This window comes from Manis pentadactyla, chromosome 2 (assembly GCF_030020395.1).
Source record: "Manis pentadactyla isolate mManPen7 chromosome 2, mManPen7.hap1, whole genome shotgun sequence".
Lineage (NCBI taxonomy): Eukaryota > Metazoa > Chordata > Mammalia > Pholidota > Manidae > Manis > Manis pentadactyla.
The window spans coordinates 13,070,154-13,095,220 of record NC_080020.1 but is presented as its reverse complement, the minus strand read 5'-3'; the positions used below and the strand labels follow the sequence as shown (position 1 = coordinate 13,095,220).

At 44.3% G+C, this 25,067-nt stretch overlaps 1 pseudogene; it reads right to left on the bottom strand.

Moving 5' to 3' along the window:
• Positions 1 to 22,668: 22,668 nt before the first annotated feature.
• Positions 22,669 to 23,538, bottom strand: LOC130682581 (dual specificity protein phosphatase 12-like; annotated as a pseudogene).
• Positions 23,539 to 25,067: the final 1,529 nt, after the last annotated feature.

Here is a 25,067-nt window from a genome sequence, read left to right as displayed (position 1 = left end):
CTCTGTACTCTCCATTACTACAGGAAGGAAATGAGCAAACAGCCTTTCCTCATAGCCCCCCATGGACAAATGCAAAGCAAGGTATTTGTAGCCACTCCCTGCGAAACCACTGGCCCATGCACAGACAGACTGATTCTGGCCGCACTGCACATCCACCTAGGGCCATGTGGTGGCTCTTAGGAAACAACAGGGCCCAGAGTACTCAGCACAGAGGACCATGTGGGTGAAGAACCATGTGCACATGGAGAAGAGCAACCCAAAGAAGCACCCTGCCCAGAGACAGCTTGTAAATATAACACAGAGTTCCTTGGAGACCCAGAAATCTAATCAGGTTAGAGTTGGCGTCCAATGGCAGTTTCCTCAGGTCTGCAATGAACTGAAGAACATTGCAGGGAACATAAAAGAGAATTTTCAGTTGTTGACTGAACATCACCTAAGTGAGAGAGAAGACCTGAGACGATCAATTCCTCAAGGGCAGGTTGTATTCATCTTTGCATCTAGTGCCTGGCACAGTGACCAGTATGTAGCGCGTGCTCCACAGCTGCTCACAATTGGTCTGTTCTATGATAGAAATCTCAGTTATTAGAAACTTTAATTTTACCAGATGTCCTATAGCCTGTAAGTCATTTATTTTTCCTTAGGTCCCTTCATTTTCCTTTTTCTAGTTCAAATGTTTCAAGCATATGTTTGGTCACCGATGTGTTTCGCCCATTGTCCTGATACCTGCAAAGGCCCGAGAGAATGCCCACAAGTATTCTAGTTACTGAAACAGACTATTTCCCCAAAATTAACATACTGGAATTCTGGCCGATGAGATTTGTTAGCATGACTCAGTACACTAGAGTCAGGGCAGCTCCAGGTAAACTGATGTAATTCAGTTTCCAAACCAGTAAGCTAAGTACAAGACCTTGGTCTGTACGAAATCCCGCAAGAGACCAAAGCAAGCTGAGGTGCTGACCAAGGGAGGCCAGCCTCATACAAATCAGTGCGTCCACCGAAGGACTGCCCACCAGCAGCGCTTCTGACTGTAATTAAATAAGTAAATCACAGCTATAAAAACAAGTAAAATGAGCTTTAACACTTTTTGCCGCTTTGAATGGTACAAGGTATTGAGAAATGGAAGAGAATGTAGCAAACTGGGTGAAAATATAGGTTTATTGATTAGCAAGGATTGAATTTGGTTGTTACTCTGTGACGTAAGCAAATTTTTTGAACTTTCTAAATCTCAATTTTCTCTGTGAAAGTGAAATAATAATATGTGTCTCATTAGGTTGTGAGGTTTGAAAGAGAGAATCTACATAAAGGTTTTAAATTTCCCACTATAGAATACTTAAGAATGTTTGATTCGATAAATATTTTTTTAATCTTTAAAAGTATATGGATAAGATAGCAAGAGAGTAAAGCATTCCTCTGAAATCAGGAATGTAGCTATAGAATGAATCCAAGGAAATAAGAGATGATTAACATTCAGCTATCCTGGTAGCATCTTCAGTCCCAGGAGCATTAATCTTAATGGAAACATGGGTGGGCAGGAGATGACCAGAGACTACTACAGAAAGACAACACAGAGAAAGCCTGTGCCCTCCGAGAAATGTTAAACAAGGGAGAATGTAAACACCTTATCCAAGCAGTAGACAAGGAAAGTTATCTGTCTCGGTCTTGGCTTTTAGTAGAAGGAAAAAAGTCTCCCCTAAGTCAGGTTGTCAGATTTAGAAACAGGGAGCTAGGTTTTCTAGGGCGGAGAAACTATTCCCTATGTTACTATAATGGTGGATGCATGTCATCATACATTTTTCAAGATCCATAGAATGAACACCAAGAGTGAGCCCTATGCAGACTGTGGACTTTCGGTGATGCTAATGTGCCAGTGTTGGCTCATTGACTGTCACAAAGGTACCCCTCTGGTGGGGAAGGCTGTGTGGCTACAGAGAGGAGGGGGTCTGTGAGAACTTTATTTTTGCCCTGAATCTAAAGCTGCTCTAAAAAATAAAGTTTATATACACAAATATTTGGCACCCAGTTAAATCTGATTTTTATAAAAGTAATATCCTTATACTAAAGCATTATTCATTGCATATGTGAAACTCAAATTCACCAAGACTATTTCACATGGCAAACGCACTCCTGAGAATCCATGACGCTGGGCCAGCCTTCACATGGATTTGGGTCCTGGATTCACATTATCTGTTTTAAAACCTGTCAGCTAAAATATTTATATTAAATAGATCCAAATTTGTATTATCCCTAGGTGTCTGGTAAAGGCAAACATAACTTCTACCTGTAAAAATGAATATTTTCAGATGTCAAAAAGTTCCCACAAATACATTTTAAACAAATACAAATTAAAAATTTTTTTAAATACAAGGAAATTAAAGAGCCACAGGAAAAAAAATAGTGGACCAGACTCACCAGGCTTTATCAAATACAGAAAATAAAGTCTGTACATGTTTAAAGAAATAAAAGAGGAAATTGAAACTATAAGCAAGGAGAATTTTTTAAATGACCAGAAACTTAAAAAACCAAACTAAAAATACAGAAATATAATTATTGAAATGAAAGCCTCAAAGCAGCTGTTCAATAGCAGGTTATGCATAACTGAATGAAGAATCAATGATCCATAAGACAGAATCCATCACAGAGAGAAAACCATGAAGGAAGGTAAAGAACACTGACGCTTGATTAAGAAAACCAACATACTCACCTGATGTTCCATCAATGGACAGCAATGGGAGTAAAGGAGAGGAAATTAGAATTTTCCAAACCAAATAGGAGTTATCAATCCTCTGAATTAAAAAGTATAGAGAATACCAAGCAAGATCACTTTTTAAAAATCCACTCCTAGACACATTACAAAGAAATTTAAGAATGCCAAAGTGAAAGAAAAGATTTCAAAACAACCAATGGGAAAAGAGAGATTACCTTGTATCTCATTAGACACTCAGCTGACTTCACAACAGCAAACATCGGTGTCAGAAGAACGTTATCAACAGAGTAGTAGGAGAAACAGCTATCAGTTGAGAATTTGCACCCAGCAAACCTATCTTTTAAGAATGATGGCAAAATATGGACATTTTCAAATTGATACATTCAGATAAATTGGAGTCAGCATACCAGTAAGCGACCCTCCCCAATAGACTTCTAGAAGAATTTACTAGAGGAGGAAAGAAAATGAGCCCAGATACAAAAAGGAATGATGAGCACAGAAAGTGGTAACAACGTTAGTAAATCGAAACAAACGTTAATAGGATAAGGTAACGGTAATAGTCTGACATGTAAGAATAAAAACAAAACAAAACAAATATTTACAAAAACACACATTCGACCAAAAATCAGGTCTCACAAATTTTGATAAGTTGTGCACATATTTCCCCATCTCCATTTGTCCCACTCCTGGACATCCTCCCGTCCATTCCTAAATGCCACCTCACCGTCCTGCCCTTCCCAATACCGTCACTCTCTTTTGAAACACCACAGCATTTTGTTTCCATCTACGGCTCTTATATGTCTTGTTCTGCTCTATAATGCAAATGGACTTACACACAGACATACACACCTATTATGAGCCATCTGAACCATCTGTTTATATCCCCTCTTAGAAGAAAGTGCCTTTTCAATAATATGGACTCAAAAGTATTGAGTTTAACTGCGGGATCTCTTAATTATATGTGTAACTTTTGTTTTAATAACAATAAAAACTATGCTACTCCTTATTACATTGCATTATATTTTATATATCAGATTATCTATACAGTTTACACCGAGGTTTGTTGAAATTCAAATGTTTAGTTTAAGATTCAACAGCTCCCTCTCGTGGCCCTTGAGGGATTTGGACTTGCTGGCTGCAAGTGTTAATAGTCAAGCCAAAATTTCAATTTATTTTTGGAACTTAAATTTCAAGTGGTTCTCAATAGATTTCAGTTTTGATGTTATTAAGCACTTACTGGTGACTAGTAAATCTCATTTAGCATAAAAGTGCCATTTTTATTCTAAGAATAAATATAAGCAGTTATTCAAATTTACATAAAAGGTTTCCATCTCAAATGACTATAAAGCTGCTTGTAAAAAATAGTAACATATTTAAGGGTTAATAAATATTTCATTAAGGTTAGAAAGCAAGTTTTTGAAAAGTCACATATAGTTTTCCAGTGCGTGAGAGTGAGTACATGTGAGAGGTCAGTGACCATACACAGCACTGTATTTTTGCTTTCTTCATAATTTGGAACAATATTAATTACAAATCAGTTAAAAGAGTAACCATTCTAACTATACAATCAAATGTTCAAGCTTGAAATGGAAAGACTTAAAGCAAGGAACTAATTAAAATTCCAGAACATTAAACCCAAAAGTATAGCTCTTACTGAGGCCCAAACCCCTCAAAACTATGGGCCGGGCGGGGAGTTCATGCCTACAGGGAAAAGCTATTTGGAGGCGGCCTACTTCCAGCTGTTGGTGGGTCTCTGTGCTCCGAAGGGGGCTTCCTAAGGAAGGAGCTGGGGGCAGCCCATCGCACAGTGAGGACTTATGCTTCAGTAAAAGTAACGTCTGAATTCTGACGTGCGACAAAGCTCCAGCCAGCCAGGAGACTCCACAGAAGGACTCCAGGGGGAGGGAGGTGGATGTCGTAAGCTCCAGCAGACCTCAGGGGCTCCACAGACGACAAGTAGAAAGACAGGGGCCGCACCCATATCCATACCTGCGGTTGCTAAGGCAGCACCGTTTGGAAAAATTAAAAGTCTGTGTAATAGAAGCTTTTCCTGTATGAGGACTGTCTCTTTCCCCTGGGTTCCCACTGTTGCACAGACCTTCTCAGCTGCCTAGGATTCCAATAATCATTTCCAAACATCATGATTTTTATGAACAGATCTATAGTTTCCGCCCTATAGTTGTATTTCTCAAAAAAATCTGACCTCAAAGAAGCATTTTCATGAAGGACATTTATTTTAATTGTGGAGGATGCACAAGAGAAGGAAACAGCACTTCTTGTTTGGTCAGTTAGATACCCATTTAGCATCTGACATTAGAAAAGGTTTAGAAAGTATATAAATTATCACTAAGTAAAGAGATTTTTAAATAGTAAGTTTACCAAACAGCAAAATGGACCAATGAAAACCATGTAGGAAATGGAACTAATTCTACAGCTGTGAAACTTGCAGTGATTACACAGGATGTTATCAAATGCATTATACAGCTTTTTCTTTTCATTTTTTCTTTTTTTTTTGGTATTATAACATTCATTAAAATAATGCTATGGGTTAATAGAAGCAGCAAAGAACCAAAGAGTTAAAATACATAGCATGAATTTTATAGCATGAAACTACTAAGGTAATAAAGAATAGACAAAAATACATGTCAGCTGTATGGTAACATACAAGCAACACTCCCATCTACCCATGCTAAAAAATTACATAATTCTGTCAGAAAAAAAGGCTTAAAAACTACATATTTTAGTAAGAAACAAATTCAATAAAGAACGGTAATACTGCGAACCAAGGCATTCAGATATTTCAAAAATCATGCTTTTTTTCAGTTTGATCCAAAATTTTGTGAACTAAGTTTTCAAAAGTTTGTTCACAGCAACATTACTCAGAAATGTCACACATTTATTTCATTCATTTACTTCCCCATAAAAGACTTTTCATACACATCTGAAATTGCAGGCATAACATAGATGAGATGAAACCGGATCAAATACTCGAATCATTTTTAAACTTACATAATCACCAAAAGGGGTTGAATATCGCGTATTTATTCAACCTACCAGACAAAAGTAAAATCAAAATGGCACAGCATGTATTGTAAGTAAATCAAAACAACTGTATATGTAACAGAAAGACACCGCGGTAGCACATTAAACCAGAGCTAGCTGAATACAAAACAGTGAGTGTCTATTGCATAGTAAATAAACTGAAAACTTTTCCAAGTGAGACAAGATGATGGATGTCACCACGCAGGTGCCCCCCGAGCTTCCTGCTGAGCTCTGACTGTGAAGCTGTGAAGGTGTCAGAGGGAGCGAGCTGATGAGCTGGGGACCCACTGCCACTTGAGATTTGCCACATCTGATCCCGAGCAGTTACTGATTATCTACTTATGTGTTTAGATGTAGCTCTGTGCACAAACTGCTTCAACTACAAAACCGAACTTCATGAGAAACTGGAAGCTTACAACTCACATGTAGTTGAGTATTTATATGCACAATGATGCTTGTTTTTCACATTCTTTTCAAGTTAAAAAAGTGTATGTGGGAGGGTGGTGTGGGGGGCGTGGGGCAGCTTCAGTTAAAACCAGCAGAGATGGATTACCCAAGTGATCCGATGTATGACAGAAAGTCTGATTAAGTTTGGGTCATTTAAAAACACTGTTTTCCAGAATGAAAATCACAAAGTTTCACTTCTGTGAACAAGTTTGCTAAGTATACTATTACCTCCAGTTAATAATTAAAAAAAAAACCTTAACACCCCCAATTCCTTTTCCGAATGAAATAAAGCTCTGATTTTGTCTGTAAAGTGATGTTGAGATCACACCTGATTTTCATTTCAGAATCCTTTGGGCTAATATTAAATAGTACAATAACCAAAGCGTTCAATTATGACTTTGAAAGAAAGATGTTTTAAAACTGTTAGGCATTAGAAAAGTTATCAAACTGTTTTCACAATATCAAATTTAGCAAATTTGTATCAAGATAACGTGGCAAAAATCGTATAATTCAAACCATCAATTCATTGTCTCCCCTCCTGTCTTCTTTCACATGCTGGGCGACGGAGGAACACGCATCAGCTTGTAGTCTGAGGGAGGAGCTGATCTTACCAGACACTTGATAAGTGACCATGAAGGAAAACAGGGCACTTTCTTTTCTTTAGACTTATTCCAGTACTCGCGCAATAAAAAAGACAGGCAAAAAGGCCCTTCCAGTGGAGTCTCTGCTCTGCTCTGAGCGCCTCCCACAGCGGTCGGCCCGCGGGAACCTTCGCGGAGGGGCTCCCGGGCGGCGCGCCTCTGCTCCGCTCCTCCTCCTCTGCATCCCTCACGGCGCCTGGGCCGGGGACCCTTCTTTGGCCTCCGGTTTCCGCTCCAAGCTGTTTAGCAGGAGGTCCTCCAGGTCCCAGGATTCTCCCAACAAAATTTAAATCGGGATATTCCTTCCCAGGCACAGGAAGTCCCTCCCGCACCTGAACAGCAGGCCCCGCGGGCCCAGCGGCTCTGCCCGCCTCCCCCCGCACCGCCGGGGCAGGTGTCGGCGAGCCGGGCCCTCCGCCCTCCGTCCTTCGCTCTCCGCGCGGCGGCCGCTCGCGGGGGCCGGAGACCCCGCGGGCGCTGGGCGGCTGCTCCCGAGCCGCTCGTCGGTCCTCGGCGGCGTCAGGTCTCCCGGGGGCCTCGCGCCCCTTCCCTCCGTCTCCCCGCCCGCAGGCCCGGCCCCGCCGGCGCCGCCGCCGCCCCCGGGGAGCACGGAGGGGGAGCACCGACCGCCGGCCGCTCGGGACCGGCGCCCCGTCCCGCTCAGCCCCCGCGCCGGGGCGGCCGGACCACGCGCCCCCCCGCGCCGTCCCCGCGTGCGCAGGCCCCCCCCACCCGCGGGCCGCCGCGCTCCCGGCCGCCGGCTCAGCACCGCCCTCCCGGGGCCGGCGGGCGGGGGGCGGGTCTCCGCGGCCGAGGGCGGGGCGGGGAGGGGCAGGTTAGAATGAGCTAAACATAGTCACAGTTACACTTTTGGGGGCATTTTCTATATGCTGGACACTGTGCTAAACCTTAGAGATAACACCAATTCTCACCATGCCAATACTGTGTAGGGAACAGCAGCCCCAGCTGACAGGCTCACAAGGAACAAATTGTGCGGATCTTCCTTAAGCCAATACACTGCGCCACTAAAACTTGCAGTAAATGAGGCATTTGCTTTTCAGACATGAATGAGATGTGGCTTAGTCCAAGAAGGTCAGAGAAACTGGCTTTTAATACACATGGAACAATCCACTGATAAATCTCTTTCAGGACAGACCACAATTTACACAGAATATAATTTTTATACGTTCAGATGCTTCAAACTAGACCAAAGAGAAAATCTGGGCTGCAAGGCTCAGTTAGAAAGTGGGAATGGTGCTATGCTGACAATGGGCAGTCCCTAACCTACATTTTCTGAGAAGCCAAGAGAGAACCTGCCTGTTAGGAAGGATGTTGTGGGCTGCCTTGTCCAGTCAGGTGCAGCCCCTAGTCCCCTCCTGTGAAATCACCTGCCTGGCTGGCGGGTGCGGAGAAGGCGGGCCTGGCTGCAGGCTTCCCGAAGAAGCTGGGAAGGACGGGGGGGGGGCGGGACACCCTGGCAGGATCTGGGTGGCTGCGAGTGGCTTTGAGCAGGCCCTGGCCTCTGGGACTTGGAGCACTGGGCTGACCACCACACACCAGGTGCTGAGGGCCCTGCAGAGCCAGTGCCCGGGCGGCGTGAGCACTGATGGATGTGCCCACTCCAGCCCTGAACGGTCCCTCGTGGTGGTCTACCTGGTGCCCACCACCTGCAATTGTCAGTGGGCCGTCCCAGGTGCCAGAAATTCTACCACGACCTTTGACCTTTGGTGATGTCTCCAATGGTGGAGGGGTGCTGACCAGTGGAGGGGGCTTTGTGACACCTGCGCAGGTGACATCACAACTGCAGTTGTGGGCCAACTAGCTCACTGTGTGCTTGGCCATGAGAGGAGTCAGAAGCAACGGAGACGCTCTCCCAGCTTCACACTCTGGTCTCGTACTCTTTGGCGCACAACTGATTGTCCCTATGGGAAATTTCCTGTCTAAGCTCTGGGCCCCAGCCCGCCGCTGGCGCTGGCCTCGCCGCCGCTGGCCTCTGCTTCTCCCACCCCGGGAGCCCCCTCCTGGCAGGGAGCACCCCGCCGTTCCTGCACCTGCTGACCACCCTGATCACCCACTGGTCCGCCTGGATCGAGGGCCGCTATCAGCGGCCTTTTCCATCCAGCCGCGGACGCGGTATCCTTTCCAGCAGGCCAGGTGCTCCCCTATGGGCGTCCTGTGCTCCAACAACTGGGCAGACCCGCTGAGGAAGCGCGCGCTCTCAGGGCATAATTACAAGATATCCGGGCACTTAGGAGCCAGCAGCACCCCTTCTCCTGCAGGGCAAATGCGGAGGCTCCTGCGTTTACGAGGTCAGCAGGGAGCCAAGGTTAGGAAGCCAGTGGCGCCAGTCACCTCCTGCTTCCTCGCCCAGAAGTGGAGTCCACAGAGAGCCTGCAGAAGGGGTGCCAGAAGAGGAGGATCACGTAGAGCCCGCAGGGCAGGACGATGAGAACAGGGGCCCCCGTGGCAGTGGGGATATGTCAGCTACATCCAGGCCCCCAGACACCAGCAGGGCTCTCATGTCCCTGGAGTGCAGTCCTGGGCCCCTGGACCATCACCCTGAGCCCCCAGAAGACGGCTCGAGTGAGATTCCCCCAGAGGACTCGGGTGGGCTCCTCCTCTGAAGACCACAGGTCCACCACCGCTTCTTACAGCCCGTCTGGAGATGTTCTACCTCCTGGGAGGCTTGATCCAGAAGCAACAGTGCCCTCTGACCCCGGCCCACACTGTTCCCGGCTGCCAGAGTCGTCCACAGAGGAAGGGCCGGGTGAAGACAACCCGCAGACTCACCGCCGCCTGGGAAGGAGATGCAGGGCACGAAGCCCGCCGTCACGCCATCCAGGAGCTCCCTGCCGGGACCTGCCAGCAGCAGGCCCCGCAAGAGGACAGCATCCGCGCCTCGGGGCTCCCGCTGCCGCAGCCCCGGCCACCACCAGCGCCCCGGGATAGCAGTGAGCTGCCTCCACCTCCCAAGTGTCCTTGCTTAGCTGTTGCCAAAAACCTGGGCCACCTGGAAAACAAACCCGACCGTCACAGGGACAGACGCTTGGGGGGTAGAACAGAGGACATGGCTGCTGGTAGTGCCCCTCAGCCTGCCCCTTCCTCCTCCCCACCTGCCCCAGAGACTGCAGGCTGCCCACCCTTGACCACGGACACCTCAGAGGTCCCTGCAGTGGGAATTCCACCCAAGGAGAAGGGCCTTTGTCATTCATTCCCTGCTGCAGCCTGGCTCACTTCTAACTTCCCTGCAGCTCCCAGCACCTCCACCACCTCCTTTCAGCAGCCTTCATGTCCGATCAACTCCCCATCACCCGTGGGTACAGACTCTCCTGCTCCTTGCTTCTTACCCACCCCCGTTCCCGTGCCTTCCCTCAATAACTCAGATATCGTCATTGCATCAATCACTTCCACTGCACGCCAACCCACCATGGCCACCCAAGCACCTGCAGGCTTGCCCTCCCCACCTAATTCACATCCTGAGGTGGGCATGGACATGACTCCACCGTCCTATGCTGTCATTTTCCATCTGCCTCCTGTCTCTGGGACAAATCACTTCCCGGCTTCCGTGGTACCTCCTCCGAACAAACCAGGCAGTGGCAGGATTGCTTCAGCCCGTGTCTCCACCTCTGTACCTTCCAAAGTAGCTGGCATAAAAAATGCAGTTAACACCCATGTCTCTAATGCAATAAAGCCTGTTCCAAGCACTTCTTGGAAGGCTCTGTATGGCCACAGCGTAAGTGCCCCAGGAGGACAGGCAGCCCCCTCCATGGCAGCCCCTCCAGCCCCTAGATATGTGAGCACACGAAGGATTAGAGTGCCTGTGCCTCAGCACTCTTGTGCACAGTCATACAAGATATGCAAGAAGTCATCCAAGAAGAGGGCAGGTGGCACTCGTATTTCTTACAATCAACTAATAGATGCTATGCATGGTCATGGCATGGCTGCCCAAGGACAACAGGGAAACACCTCCATGGCAGCCCGTGCAGCCCCTAGGTATGGGCCCACATGAGGGCTCAGAGTGCCTGCCCCAGGCCCCCTTCATCCACAGGCATCCAAGATATGCCAGCAGTCATCCAAGAAGACAGGAGGTGGCACTCCTACTGCTTACAGTCAGTTAGTAGAGGCTATGCATCGCCTCAGCCTGTTTGAGCAAGGACAGCAGGCAAACACCTGCATGCAGCCCCTGCAACCCCCAGGGATGGGGGGACACCAGGGCTCAGTGTGCCTGCCCTAGACACCATGCATCCACCTGCATCCATGAAATGAAAATGAGGTGGTCCAAGTAGAGGCCACGTGACAGTCCTACTCCTGTTCAGATCCCAGGGGCTCTGTATGGCCACAGCACGGCTGCCCCAGGAGGACACATGCCTTCCCAGACCTTAGAACCCACCTACCCAGAGCACAGGTGGTGGTGTCGGCCAGAGCATTACTCCTGCTGTGACTGGGTAGAAACATGGACGCCATCAATACAGGGCACCTGCGGCCTTGCTGGACAGTACAATGCAGGCCGTGCAATGGGGGATAGTGCCATATGTTTTTAAAGAGAAACTATTCTCAGCCAAAACATCCGCCACCGCCCTGATCCACAGCAGGGAGCCCTCTGACTGCAGGAGCAGCGGCATCTTGGGGGGCTCCTGGTCACACAGCCATGCCTGGACTCTGGGCACAGCGAGATGCACATCGCCTTTAGGGCCCCTTCCATGCCCGCTCAGAGCCTCACAGGAACCACCATCTGACTCTGTCCTCCTGTCATGAACCTCAACAAATAATGGAGAGGATGTTGGTCTGCAATCTGTATGCAGCATGAATGGGCTTTACTGGAGAGATGTTTATCTGCCATCTGTGTGTAACATGAATGGACTTTGATCTACTAGAAGGAGGATCTGTTCTTTATGGAAACCCAACCTGCTCTTCTTACAGCAAGCCAGAAGCCTATACCTCAAGAGTGCATATGTTGTAATGACAGGTTTCTCTAGTCTTGGAACTAAGAAGACTAATAATAACTAACTAACTAACTGATTATAGGTGTTTTATTTCCTCCTGTCCGTTTACATAAATGAGCCTAATTTTTCCAAAATTATGCATATACGTTATACATTCATATTAAGCCTTGTTCTTGTTAATCTGCCTCTGCTCTGTCTTTACTCTCTGCTCAGCTACAGAGGAAGAATTGACATATGTGAAGGGTGATACTTTGAACCAGACCTAACTGTGCAATGTTTTCTGTGGCCCAGTGACTGGGCTGTGGAAGCAGCCATCCTTTATGACTGCAGAAGCTGACTCCTGAAGTCTGTGTGCTGAGCGTAAGGGCTGATGATCCAGGGGGAAGGAAAGTCCAGACAAGGGAGGATGCATTGCCCCTTCCCTCTTCTCTCCCACTGCTCTGAGCTCACCTCGGACAGAATTAAAAACAGGCAGATGAAGAAAATATAACACTGGGGTAATGAGAACAGAAAAGATGAGCAACAGTCATACATTACATCTATGTACATTCATACACTGCATCTGTTTACAGCTCTGCCCTTTTAGATCTAATAGAATTAGTGTAAGCCAACTATGCAAAAATGCATCTTCAGCCCACTTAAAATAAGAGACAGGGCATAATTCATGAAAAATTGTATTATATATAAGAAAGAAGGATGGAGTTATGAGACAGGGAGACCTAGAAGTTTCAGAATGGAAACAATACTTATTTGTTTACAGTGTATATATTTTTGTGCAATTTTTGAACACTGGTCATATTTTGTTTTTCTAAGATAGAAGAAAAATGTAATATGTGTGCACATGTATATGTGTGTGTATGTGTGTAGGCATGTGTGTATGTGTATGCATGTATGCATGTATATATGTTGTGTGCATGTGTTGTATATGTATGTGTGTGTAGTCCTGCTTTTCATTCACGTGCTAGTCCCATCTGAAGAATCTGTAAAATCCCTTCAAAGAGTCAGGCATAATCAAGTGCCTGTTTACCCCTGGTTCTAGTCTAATATGGCATTTGCACCCTGTGAGCATAGTACCTGTCCCCCGACTTGTTGACCAGCCTTTTTTCTATTTATCCCTGTGAATGACTGAAAGGTGCTTTCTGGTGCTACTTTCCCCGTCTCCATCAGGTCCACTCTGAGGGTACACTGAGAAACAGTTCTGACGTTGGCCATAAATGTGCCCATGAAGCATTTAGACAATGCTTCTGGATTTAAGATGAGCCTTCACACGAAGGCTTAGGAAGAGACTGAAGTGGAAGAAGAGGCAGGAAGTGGGGGAGGCCTGGCCACCGTGACCTGGCAGCCCTGCGGCAGTGCGACAGGATCAGGGATGCCCGGGACCCATGAGGGACGACCGACAACCCAGTTGCACGTCTCAGCAACCAGATCTCAGGGAGGCAGCTCACAAAGGATGGCTGAACGCCAGCAAAGCCCCCTCCCAGCATGCCCTGAATCCAGTGAGATTTCCCTGCTTGCCTGCGGATCTTGAGTCCTGTCGTGGGCACACCACCGTATTGGGTATGGCCGTCCGTAAGATGCAGCTCGATCACCGCTCTTGTTCATTCTTTTCTCAGCGCCTGTGACCATCTACACTTAATTAGCTTGGATGAAATCTCTTCTGCAGTTGAAAGACATAGAAGTGCATTGTGTCCCTTTCCTGGATTCCCAAGTTAATAGACAAATAATGTTAGGCTAATTATGGGAGTGTTATTTTCATTTCAATAAAGATAATTGGAATTATCTCTATTTTAAGCTGCTTATAGACACAAATATACGCTTTAGAATCTCTTCAAGTTTCCAAATGCGGTATTATTGCCATGAATTGCTTTAGTGAATTTATTGAGACTTAAATTAAATGAAAGGAAATCAAGGGGCGCAGGTAATAAAGACACTCATGCCTAATGTCCTAAATCCTTCTAAGCATCAAACAAGCAGTCTGTCTTAGAATCCTAATTAAAGTCACATTTTATTATTTTCACTACGTGCCCCAGATAAATAGACACATAAACAAAACTGACAGGCTCTGACAGTGTTATTAGCCACCGTCAAGGTGATCATCATAACACAGGATCCCCTCGCCATACGCTGCCACATGCAAACCTCCGGGAATTCAGTCTACCAGGTAGATACGGAGGGAAGAGAAATGAGATTGGAACTGAGGTTTCTTAGTAAATTCACCCCTTAGTATGCCTTTATGAACTGTTAGATTTTCCCCAGAAGCATTCCTTGTGCCCATTGCTCTGCAGCTTTGAAGAAACGATAAAGCTGTTAATCCTCCCTTTGTCTTTTGTCCATTCATTCCCTTAGCAACTGTTTACTGCATAGCTACACATGAGGCAAGATGCTAGGCACCTGGGGAGTTTTGTTTTTAAAACAGCAGAAAAAATAACACGTGCACAAATCTCATTCCTGTAAATTGAATTACTGTTTTAACGTGACTTCAAAAGATACAATTTTTAAAGTTCTTTATAAAGTGAAACATCCAACTGTGATACAAATAAATATTTAATTTGGGAAGTGCTGTGTTGGTGTAAAGAAACACATTTCTAAGGTCGAGAGCAAGCTGGGGGAAAGTGGATTTCTTCACGGAGGATTCCCCGGATGACATGCGTGGTGAGGACGCGGAGTCCGTGCGGGTCGGACAAGCCCCCCGGGAGGGGGGACGGGGAGCGGGCCGCAGGGCGGGACAGGGGCCCTGAGAAGTGGGGAGGGCGCGGAAGGGCCTCCGGTGCAGGCCAGCGGGGGTAGCCGGAGTGTCCGCCGCCCCCCTGCCGGGGCTGGAGGGTGGGGGGGGACAATGGTCATCAGCAGGGACACTTGCCTGGGCAGCTGTGCGGCTGACCGCGGGAAGCGGAGCCCGAAGGCTGGTGGTCCTGGAAGTGCCCCCCGGGCCCAGGACTCAGGGCAGGGCAGGGAGAGGTGCAGACAGACTCAGGGAGCCCGGGGGGTGGGGAGAGGTGGGGTGCTGCGGAGAGGGAAGGGGAGTCTGCGCCCCCGGCGCCCTGGGACCGGCCCCTGCCCCACTCGTCCTGTCCCCGTCCCACCTCCAGGGTCCCGGGGGAGGCGGGCCCCTCACTGAAGTGTAGACAAGGCGGGGCTCGAGGGGGCAGAGCTCTTCTCTGGGTCACAGGCAGATGCCTGGTCACCAAGTTTCCTGCCCTTCCAGAGAAGCTGCCCTTCCCGAGGCTGTGTTTCTGGGCTCCCTGTGGCACCCCAAAACGGTCTTGGCGTTAGTTCTCCCCTAGGGAACCCCAGTGCAAGTGATGTGTGTCATTCAGGGCAAGGCAGGCTCTTTCCCCGCCCCTGGAGGCAAAGCGCCCCAACCCTTCCGAGAAAGAGGAGCCAGAGATTAAAGAGCCCCCGGCCCCGGAGTCTCCCAGGGAGAAAGCTGCTCACAGCTGGGAGCATTTGCACGGAACTGTCCCAGGAACAAACGTAACTAGACCTCTGCCCCCGGACGTTCCCGCAGAGCAGGTCCGTCTAGAGGAGGCTTGGGAGCGTCCCCACTAGGATTAGGCTGCAGCCGAAGCCGCCCCAGGGGCCGGGAGGAAGAAGCAAGTGTGCGGTGAGATGCACGGGCTGCAGGCATCGCTCGGCAGCACAAGACATTAATCACTCCGAGGGGAGATGCACCAGAGCCTCTTAAACCAGCAAGCTTCTAGTAAGTTACCATGTTCACAGAAAAAGACTTGCCTCCTTTACCACACGTTTCCCTTAAAGTGCGCCCACTGGGGGAGGGGAGGCATTAGGAAACGGCCGAGGCCTGCGGGGTGAGGACAGGAGCAGACAGGGTGCCCCTGAAAGGATGACTTCACCGCCGCACCCAAGGCCCGCGGTGCAGGTGCCACACCTCAGCCTCCCGCTTCCCCTGGGCAACGCGTGTCCCCCCCGCCGCTGGGGAACCCGGGTAATGACGTGCGGGTGAGAGTCCCCGTTACCGAGAGCTCCCTGGGGCCCCCCTGCCTGCAGCATTCCCCCGCACGGGCAGTCCTGACCACCGAGGGCAGCAGCGCCCGGCCTTCCTGGGCGGGGCGACTGAGGGGCCTTGGGAAGTGACGGGACCGCCCCGACGAGACCGAGGTCCCTGGAGGTGACGGCCTGCCTTCTGAAGGGCAGGCCTGGAACTCAATCAGAAAATAAATGTCAGATCTGATTACGTCACTGGACTCCAGTAGACACTAGCCAGGTGACATTTCACCTCAGCCCTTAGGGCAAGGCAAGAAGGGGCTTCTAAGTCAATAGTGACTATTCCACTCCCAAATCAAATTTCCACTAAGACTTATACATAAAACTGTACACAAATCTACATAACTGCCCACCATTCTCAGGCCTGCAGGAATATGTATGTTGACACAAAGGGCCCGGTGATAAATAAGAAAATTCTGACACATTCGGGACCTACCACCTGGGTTAATAGCCATCTACTAAATCAATAATGTTTATTGTAATGATTTGTGAGGAGACATATTGATGAGCATTGTGGATAAAAAGGTAACGTGCTATCTGTTCTGTCCCTTAGCTTTTATTTCCAGTCTGAAGAAAATGGTGATGAGTGCCACCAGTCAACGCAGAGGAGACAGGCACTGGGAAATCGCCCAGGACGTGCTTTGCTAAGGGCTTGTCCATTGTTTCTGCTTAAGCCACGATTTGCCATGAGATGGGCTATTTCTGTGATTTACTGGCTACACAGATTTTGAGTCTAGCATTCTCTTTTCTTTTCTTTTTAAATGTTTTATTAAGGTATTATTCATATACACTCTTACGAAGGCATTTTTGTTTTTAATTTTTATTTTGGTATCATTAATCTCCAATTACATGACTAACATTATGTTTACTAGACTCCCCCCATCACCAAGTCCCCCCCACCTACCCCATTACAGTCCCTGTCCATCAGCGTAGTAAGATGCTGTAGAATCACTACTTGTCTTCTCTGTGTTGTACAGCCCTTCCCGTGCCCCCACCAACCTACATTAAATTCCAGTAACTTTTTAAACTAAAAATAACTCTGTGACTTGAGATGTAATACAGAAATGGTTAGGGAGGGAATAAAATTGGTCTCAAGTTTGTTCACCAGGCAGAATTAGAATGATGTTGATACTGATGTACTTTTCTTGTTATTGAAGCAAAATTGGTATGTAACATGATATCGATTTCTGGTGTAAAACTTAATTTGATTTTTGTACACTACAGAGTGATCACAGGTCTAGTTGGCAACCATCACCATTCCACTGACCACCTTTACATCCTCCCTCCACCTTTTGGTCCCCTTCCACTTTGAACCACCTCTCTGTTCTCTGTATCTATGAGTTTGGTTTGGTTTGGTTTGGTTTTTTAGATTCCATGTATAAATGAAGTCATGGTACTTGTCATTGTCTGACTTTAATTTTACTTCACATAATAGCTTCAAGGTCCACCCATGTTGTCACAAATGGCCTGTTTCCTTCTTTTTTATGGCTGAGTAGTATTGCATTGAATATATCTACCACATCTTCTCACCAGTCATCAATTGATGCACACTTTAGATGTTTCCATATCTTGGCTATTTTAAGTAATCCTGCAGTGAACATTGGGGTGCATATATCTTTTCAAATAAGTGTTTTCATTTATTTCGGGTAAATATCCAGAAGCAGAATTGCTGGATCATATGGTAGTTCTGTTTTAATTTTTTGAGAAACTTCTTTTCTGTTTTCCATAGTGGCTGCACCAATTTATATTCCTGCCAACAGTGTACAAGGTGTGAGGTGATATCTCATTGTGGTTTTGATCTGCATTTCTCTGATAATTTAGAAATGTTGAGCATCTTTTCTTGTAGCTGTTGCCCATCTGTATGTGTTCTTTGGGGAAATATCTATTTAGATCTTCTGCCCATGTTTTAGAGATTGGTTGTTTGGGTTTGTTTTGTTTTGTTTTTTGTTTTAGTGGTATGAGTTCTTCATACATTTTGGATATTAACCCCTTACCGTATGTATGGTTTGCAAATACTTTCACCCATTCAGTAGGTTGCATTCTCGTTTTGTTGTCAGTTTCCTTGCTGTACAGACCTTTGTAGTTTCATGGAGTCCCATTTACTTATTTTTTTCTTTTGTTGCCTTTGGAGTCTGATCCAAAAATTCAATGCCAGGACGAATGTCAAGTAGCTTACCATCTGTTTTCTTCTAAGAGTTTTATGGTTTCACATCTTATATTAAGTCTTTAACCCATTTTGGGTAAATTTTGTTTATGGTATAAGGTAACGGTCTAATTTGGTTTTTGTGTGTAGCTGTCCAGTATTCCTAACACCATTTACTGAGGAGCATGTCCTTTCTCCACCATGTATTCTTGGCTCCTTTGCCATAAATTAGCTGCCATATATGTGTGGGTTTATTTCTAGGCTTTCCATTCTGTTGTACTGATGTGTGTATCAGTTTTTTAGGCCTATACTATGCTGTTTGACTATTATATATTTTAGTATAGTTTGAAATCAGAGCATGAGACCTCTAACCTTGTTCTTCCTCAAGATTGCTTTGGCTCTTTTGGGTCTTCTGTGCCTCGACACAAATTTTACAACTATTTCTTCTAGGTCTGTAAAAAAAATGCTGTTGGGATTTTGATAGGGATTGCATTGAATCTGTACTGTGAGTAGTTATAGACATTTTAATGATATTAGTTCTCCCCATCCATGATCACAGACTATCTTTCCATTTATTTGTGTCTTCCTCAGTTTCTTTCACCAGTTTCTTATAATTTTCAGTGTACAGGTCTTTCACCTCCTTTGTTAAATTTGTACATAGTTATTTTATTCTTTTTGATGCAATTGTACATGGGATTGTTTTCTTAAATTCTCTTTCTGGTAGGTCATTAGTAGTATCTAGAAAATGCAACAGATTTCTGTGTATAGATTTTTGTTTCCTGCTACTTTACTGAATTCGTTCATTGTAACAGTGTTTTTGGTGGAGTCTTTAGGGTGTTTTATATATAATATCATGTCATCTGTAAATAGTGAAAGTTGTACTTCTTTTCATGTTTGGATGCCATTTATTCCTTTTTATTGCCTAATTGTTTCAAGGATTTTAATATCATGTTGCATAAAAATAGCAAGAGTGGTCATCCTTGTTCTTAATCTTAGAGGAAAAGCTTTCAGCTTTTCCCTATTGAGTATGATGTTAGCTGTGGGCTTGTTATATGTGGCCTTCATTATGCTGAGTTACCTTCCCTCTACACCCATTTTGTTGAGTGTTTCTCATAAATGGATGTTGAACTTTATCAGAGGCTTTTCTGCTTTTATTGAGATAATCATATGATTTTTATCCATTGTGTTGATATTATGTATCATGTTGATTGATATGCAGATGTTGAAACATCCTTTGATCATGGTATATGAACCTTTTAATTTATTGTTAAAGTTGGTTTGCTAGTATTTTGTTGATGATTTTGGGGGCATGAGTTTAGGGGCATTCCCCTCCTCTTCAGTTTTTAGGAAGAGTTTGTTTGAGAAGGATAGGTTTAAATTCCCTTTGAATGTTTGGTAGGATTCACCAATAAAGCCATTTGGTTCTGGACTTTTGTTTTATGGGAGTTTTTTATCTTAATAATTCAATCTCCTTACTAGTGTACAACCTGTTCAAATTTTCTATTTTTTTTCATAAGATTTAATGTTTCTGTGAATTTATCCATTTCTTCTAGGTTGTCCAAATTATTGGTAATAATTGTTAAAAACTGTCTTTTATGACCTTTTGTATTTCTGTGGTATCAGTTTTAGTATCTGCATTTTTGTCTGATTTGAGCCCCCTCTGTCACTGTGAGTCTATCTAGAGGTTTATCTGTTTGCCTTAACTTTTCAAAGAGCCAGCTCTTAATGTCATTGATCTTTTATAGTATCCTTTTAACTAACCTCATAGAACTGCTTTCTCTGCATCCTACAGATTTTGTGGTGTTGTATTTCTGCTTTCATTTCAAGTTATTTTTTTATTTCTTCATTGACCCATTGAATGTTCAGTAACATTTTTAATATCAACGTATTTGTGATTTTTCCAGTTTTCTTCTTGTAATTATTTTCTAGTTTCATACCATTGTGGTGAGAAAAGATGTTTGGTATGATTTCGGTTCTTTTAAATTTATTAAGATTTGTTTGTGGCCTAACATGTGACCTGTCCTGGAGACTGTTCCATGTGCACTTGAGAAGAATGCATAGTCTTCTGCCTTTGGATGGAATGTTCTGTACCAGTTGAGTCCTTGTGGTCCAACATGCTATTTTAAACCACTGTTTCCTTACTGACTTTCTGTCTGGATGATCTATGCATTGGTGTGAGTGATGGATTAAAGTGCTGTACTATTATTGTATTATTGTCGATTTTTCTTTTTAGCTCTTGTTATATTTACAATATGTATTTACATGCTCATATATGTTGGGTGTGTAAATACTTACAAATGCTACACCCTTTTGTTGGGTTGACCCCTTTATTGTTTTGTAATACTCTTCTTTGTGTTTTATTATGATTTGTGTCTTAAAATCTAAACTGTCTGATATAAGTATAGCTGCATCAGCTTTCTTTTCATGTCCGTTTGTATGGAGTATCTTTCTCTATCCATTCACTTTCAGTTTTTGTGGGATTTTACATCTGAAGTGAGTCTCTTGTGGGCAGCATACAGAAGGGCCTTATTTTTTTCTTCATCCATTCAGCTATTCTATGTCTTTTGATTAGGGGATTTAGCCCATTTACATTTAAAATAATTAATGATAGGTATGTACTTACTGCCATTTTAATTGTTTTCTATATTTTTTTAGTTCCTGTTTTTAGTTCTATATTTTTTCTTTTGCTGTTATGGTTTGGTGATTTTTTTCTAGTGCTGTATTTAAATTCTTTTCCCATTTTTTATGTATCCACTTTAGGTTTTTGCTTTGTGGTTACTGTGAGATTCATATATAACAGCATATATATGTATACTAGTCTTTTATTTTTATTCTTTTTAATTTTCAAAAATATTTTTATTCAAAAAGTGCAGATAATTATGAAACACATTTGTGTGCCTATCACCAAATACTAACAAATACTATTTATCAGTTTTCATTTCGGATTTTTCTTAAGAAATTAAACATTACAGAAAAAGGTAAACTATGCTGTTTCCTCTAGTTCATTTCCCTCCCTCCACATAAACAATTTCTATTATGAATTTTCTAAGAATCATTCAAGACCATTTTTATTTTTACTTTTATGCCATGTTTAAATATGTTTACAGATACATTTAGTGTTGTCTGGGGATTTTTAAATTTACATAAACATATAATCATGTTCTCCAAATCATTTTCTTATTCAACATTACTTCTTATTTTTCATGTTTAACTGTTACATGGTAGTTCCTTGAATATTTATATGTCACAAATATTTTTTAATCTCCCTACTGATGGACATTTAGGTTGTCTCATTTTTTACTGTTCCATAAAATATATCAGTGTATGGGTCTTTGGACATACATATGAAGGAATGTATTTAAGAAACATTCTGGGTCAGTCATAGAGTTGGAGTATCAGCATTTGCCAAATTATACCAATTTACACTCTAGCTGGCAGTGATGCTCTCTGCTCTGTTCTCACCAAGATATGGCCAGACTTTGACATTTTTTGCCACTGTGAAGGGTGGGACTATACATTTCCCTGACAAGTAAAGAGGTGGTGCATCTTTTCCCTCTTTATTAAACCTGATCTCTTCTGGGAATTGCCTATTCTGGTCTTTTGTAAAATTTGCTATAGGATTTTCTTTCTTACTCATTTCATTTAACTGGTGTGTATGTTCCAAGTACCTTCTCCTAGGTTGGCCTTGTCTTTTGTTTATGGGGTTTTTGTCCTCGGTTTTAATTTCAATGTAACCAAATTTCTCAATCTCTTATGATCTCTGCTATTTGTATCTTATCTAAGAAATCCTTCCCTCTCATGAAATCATTAAGATTTCCTTTTAATTTTTCTTTCCATAATTGTATAGTTTTGTTTTCCCCCTTTTCTTTTTCTATTTGGTTATTGCTGGGATATAGTAACATCTGATTTTTGTACCGCACTCTCGCATCCAAAAACCTTGCAAAATTATGTGATCCTAACATTTTGTCTGTAAATTCTCTAGGATAGTCTATGTAGAGAAATTTACTGTATGCAAGCACTATCATTTTAAAACTTATTTTTAACACTGTTAATTTTTAACCTTTAATATGTAAAATGTCGAACACAGAAGACAGTATGATGAATGAATCCCCTTGTTCCTAGCACCCAGCTTCAATTGGCCATTCTTGTTTGATCCTCTTTCCCCATAACACTTATTTTTCATTTGTTTTTCTGCCTGAATGTTTTAAAGCAAATCCCAGGTATCATGTTATTTCACCTATAAATGCCTCAATATGTATCCTGACAAAGAAAACTTGAAAAACACAACTAAATTGTAATCACATACCCAACAAAATTAGTAATTCTAATACTCATTCCATTTTTAATTTTCTGTCTCAAAATACCTTTCTACAATTGGTTTGTTTAAATCATGTCCAAACAAGACTGTCACACTGCATTTGGTTTATATATTTTCTTTCTTCAAACCATGCCATTTGTTGAAGAATTTGTCCAGGAGAATTTCCCACTTGGTGATTCTGCTGATTGTAGCTTCTTGGCGATTTGTTCTTGTAAACTGCCAGTTAAATCTAAAGGCTTGATTGGATTCTTTGGTTTTCTCATTTGTTTTTGCAGGAATACTTCATAGATACTTCTTGCATCCATCAGCTTGTTTCTTTCCCAGCTATTAAATGTCACAAGTTCATATTTTTATTGCTTGTGATCCCAAAACTGGCAGCATTTTCACCTCATCCACTCTCTTCTTATGTATTTGAAAAGCAGGCGTCATCCATCTACTGCATGAGCACTGTTCACCATACCAATCGAAAGAACCCAGCTTGGCATTGCATTTGGGGCAAAGAAGCTGTCCATCCATTACTCCCAACAAAGTGGATTCCATCCACTGTACAGGTTCAATGAAGTAAGATGTACATTGAGGCTGATTCCCTGTGGTAAGCATGAAAGATGGTATCATTTTCTTGTGGGCAAAAGCGATAGGACCACTTCCTTCATTATGATACAAAATGCTAGAACTTTGAAATAGGGACCTCCTGCACTTCCTACATTGTAGAGAACCTCATCTTTCAATCCTTGTGAAAGGGTGGTTGGTTTAACAGCAAAGAGTTCTTGAGGTAAGTTCTGCAATTCTGGATACTTTTCTGTAACTTTTGTAAACGGTGCTGCTTATAAATTGCACTAGAGGTATCTACTTCATATTCCATTTCCTGGTATAATTTCAATTGCCACTCACACCCCGCATTCATCTTCGCCTCTGGCTCATAGTCTGGAGGTTTTCACAGGCTTTTTCAAAGGTAAGTTGGTCCGTCTTCCTCACGAAAGCAGCCATTATAGCCACACTTCGAGCCACTCCTGCACAACTGAAGAAGAGACCAGCGCAGCAGCACCGCACGGCCCTCGGCGCGGGCCTGGCCAATGGGGGCCCCGCACCGGTCCGCGGCTGAGCACGTCGGTCTCACGTTTGTCTGGCGCCGGCACGAAGAGGCTCCGCGGACCCGCGACCCCAGCTGCCGTCTTGCAGTCGGGCCCCTGGGAGTCCACCGTCAGCACCGCCGTGACGCCCGCCTTCCCGCGGGGCTCCGGCTCCGCCGCCGCCGCCGCTCCGCGCAGGAGCCGCCCGGGCCGCGCTGCCGGCATCCGCCCAGCGGAGCTCGCCCGGCGCCGCGGCCCCCGCCCCCAGCCTCCGACGGGGCGGCCCCGGGCCCGGCTGGCCCCGCCCCCACGGCAGTCTGTTTTCCATTGTTAGTAACCAAAAAGTTTAACACAGTCTAAAAAGTCTACATTTTTATGCCTCTCCCTCACATTTTATGTTTTTCACGTCCTATTTTACAACTTTTTATACTGCATATCCCTTATCTAATTTTAATTAAAGCTAATTTTCCCTCATCTTCTAAAGTTCATACTTGCTTCATAAGTAATTATTCCCTTATCTTCACTATATATTCACCTTTTCTAGGGAGATCTTTATTTTCACATTTTCTTTTTACTAGTTAGTGCCTTTTGTTTTCAGCTTAAAGAAGTCTCTTTAATGTTTCTTACAAGGCCAGTTTAGTGGGGATAGACTTCTTTAGCTTTTGTTTGTCTGGAAAACTCTCTCTCTCTCTCCTTCAATTGTGAATGACAGCCTTGCCAGGTAGAGTGCTCTTGGTTATAATTTTTCTCCCTTTCAGCACTTTGAATGTACCATGGCTTCTGGCACTCAAAGTTTCTGCTGGAAAATCTGCTGATAGTTTCATGGGGCATGGGGTGGTGGAGAGGAGAGAGTTGTCTCTTTCATGTACCAAGTGGTTTTCTCTTGCTGCTTTTAAGAGTCTTTATTTTTAACCTTTGACATTTTAATTGTAATGTGTCTTGGTATCCCTTTCTTTGGGTTTATCTTATTTGGAACACTCTGCTTCTTGAACCCAGATGTCTGTTTCGTTCCCTAGGTTAAGGAAATTTTCAGCCATTATTTCTTCAAATAATTTTTCTGCCCTTCCCTCTTTTCTCCTTCTGGGATCCCCATCATACCAAAGTTACTCTGCGTGACATCCTAGAGGTCCCTGTGGCTGCCTTTACTTTTTTTTTTTTCCTGCTCTGTTTGGTTGAGTTCCACTGTCCTGACTTCCAGGTTGCTGATCCTTTCTTCTGCTTCATCTAAACTGCTATTGAACCCCTCTAGTGTTTTTACAGTTCAGTCATTTTATTATTTAGCTGTGTGACTTATTTCAGTACTTTCTTATATTTTCTATCTCTTTGTTCAAGTTATCACTGTGTTCATCTGTTCTTCTCCCAGGCCACATGAGAGCATAGGGGGCAGGGCAAGCCCACCAGCACGGAGCAAGGTAGAGAGACCACAAAAATGATACCCACTAGTGCTAGCAAGATGGAGTGAGCATGCAAAAATGGCACCTACCAGTGCCTCATTTCCCAGAGAACATCCCAAGAGTTGGAGTGCCTGATGTGGAGTACAAACCCGTTATTCTTTGGGGAAAAACTGTATATTTGTAAGATCCCTCATGATTGTGGGTCACTGTGCCAGGACTAGAGTTCTAGTGAAAACACATCTCTGCCCCTCCTACCATCTCATTGTGGCCCTGTTATCCTTTGTTCTGAGGGAGCTCTTCAGCTAGTTTTCAGGTCTTTTTCAGAGGGAATGATCCGTATGTAACTGTAGATTTGAGTGG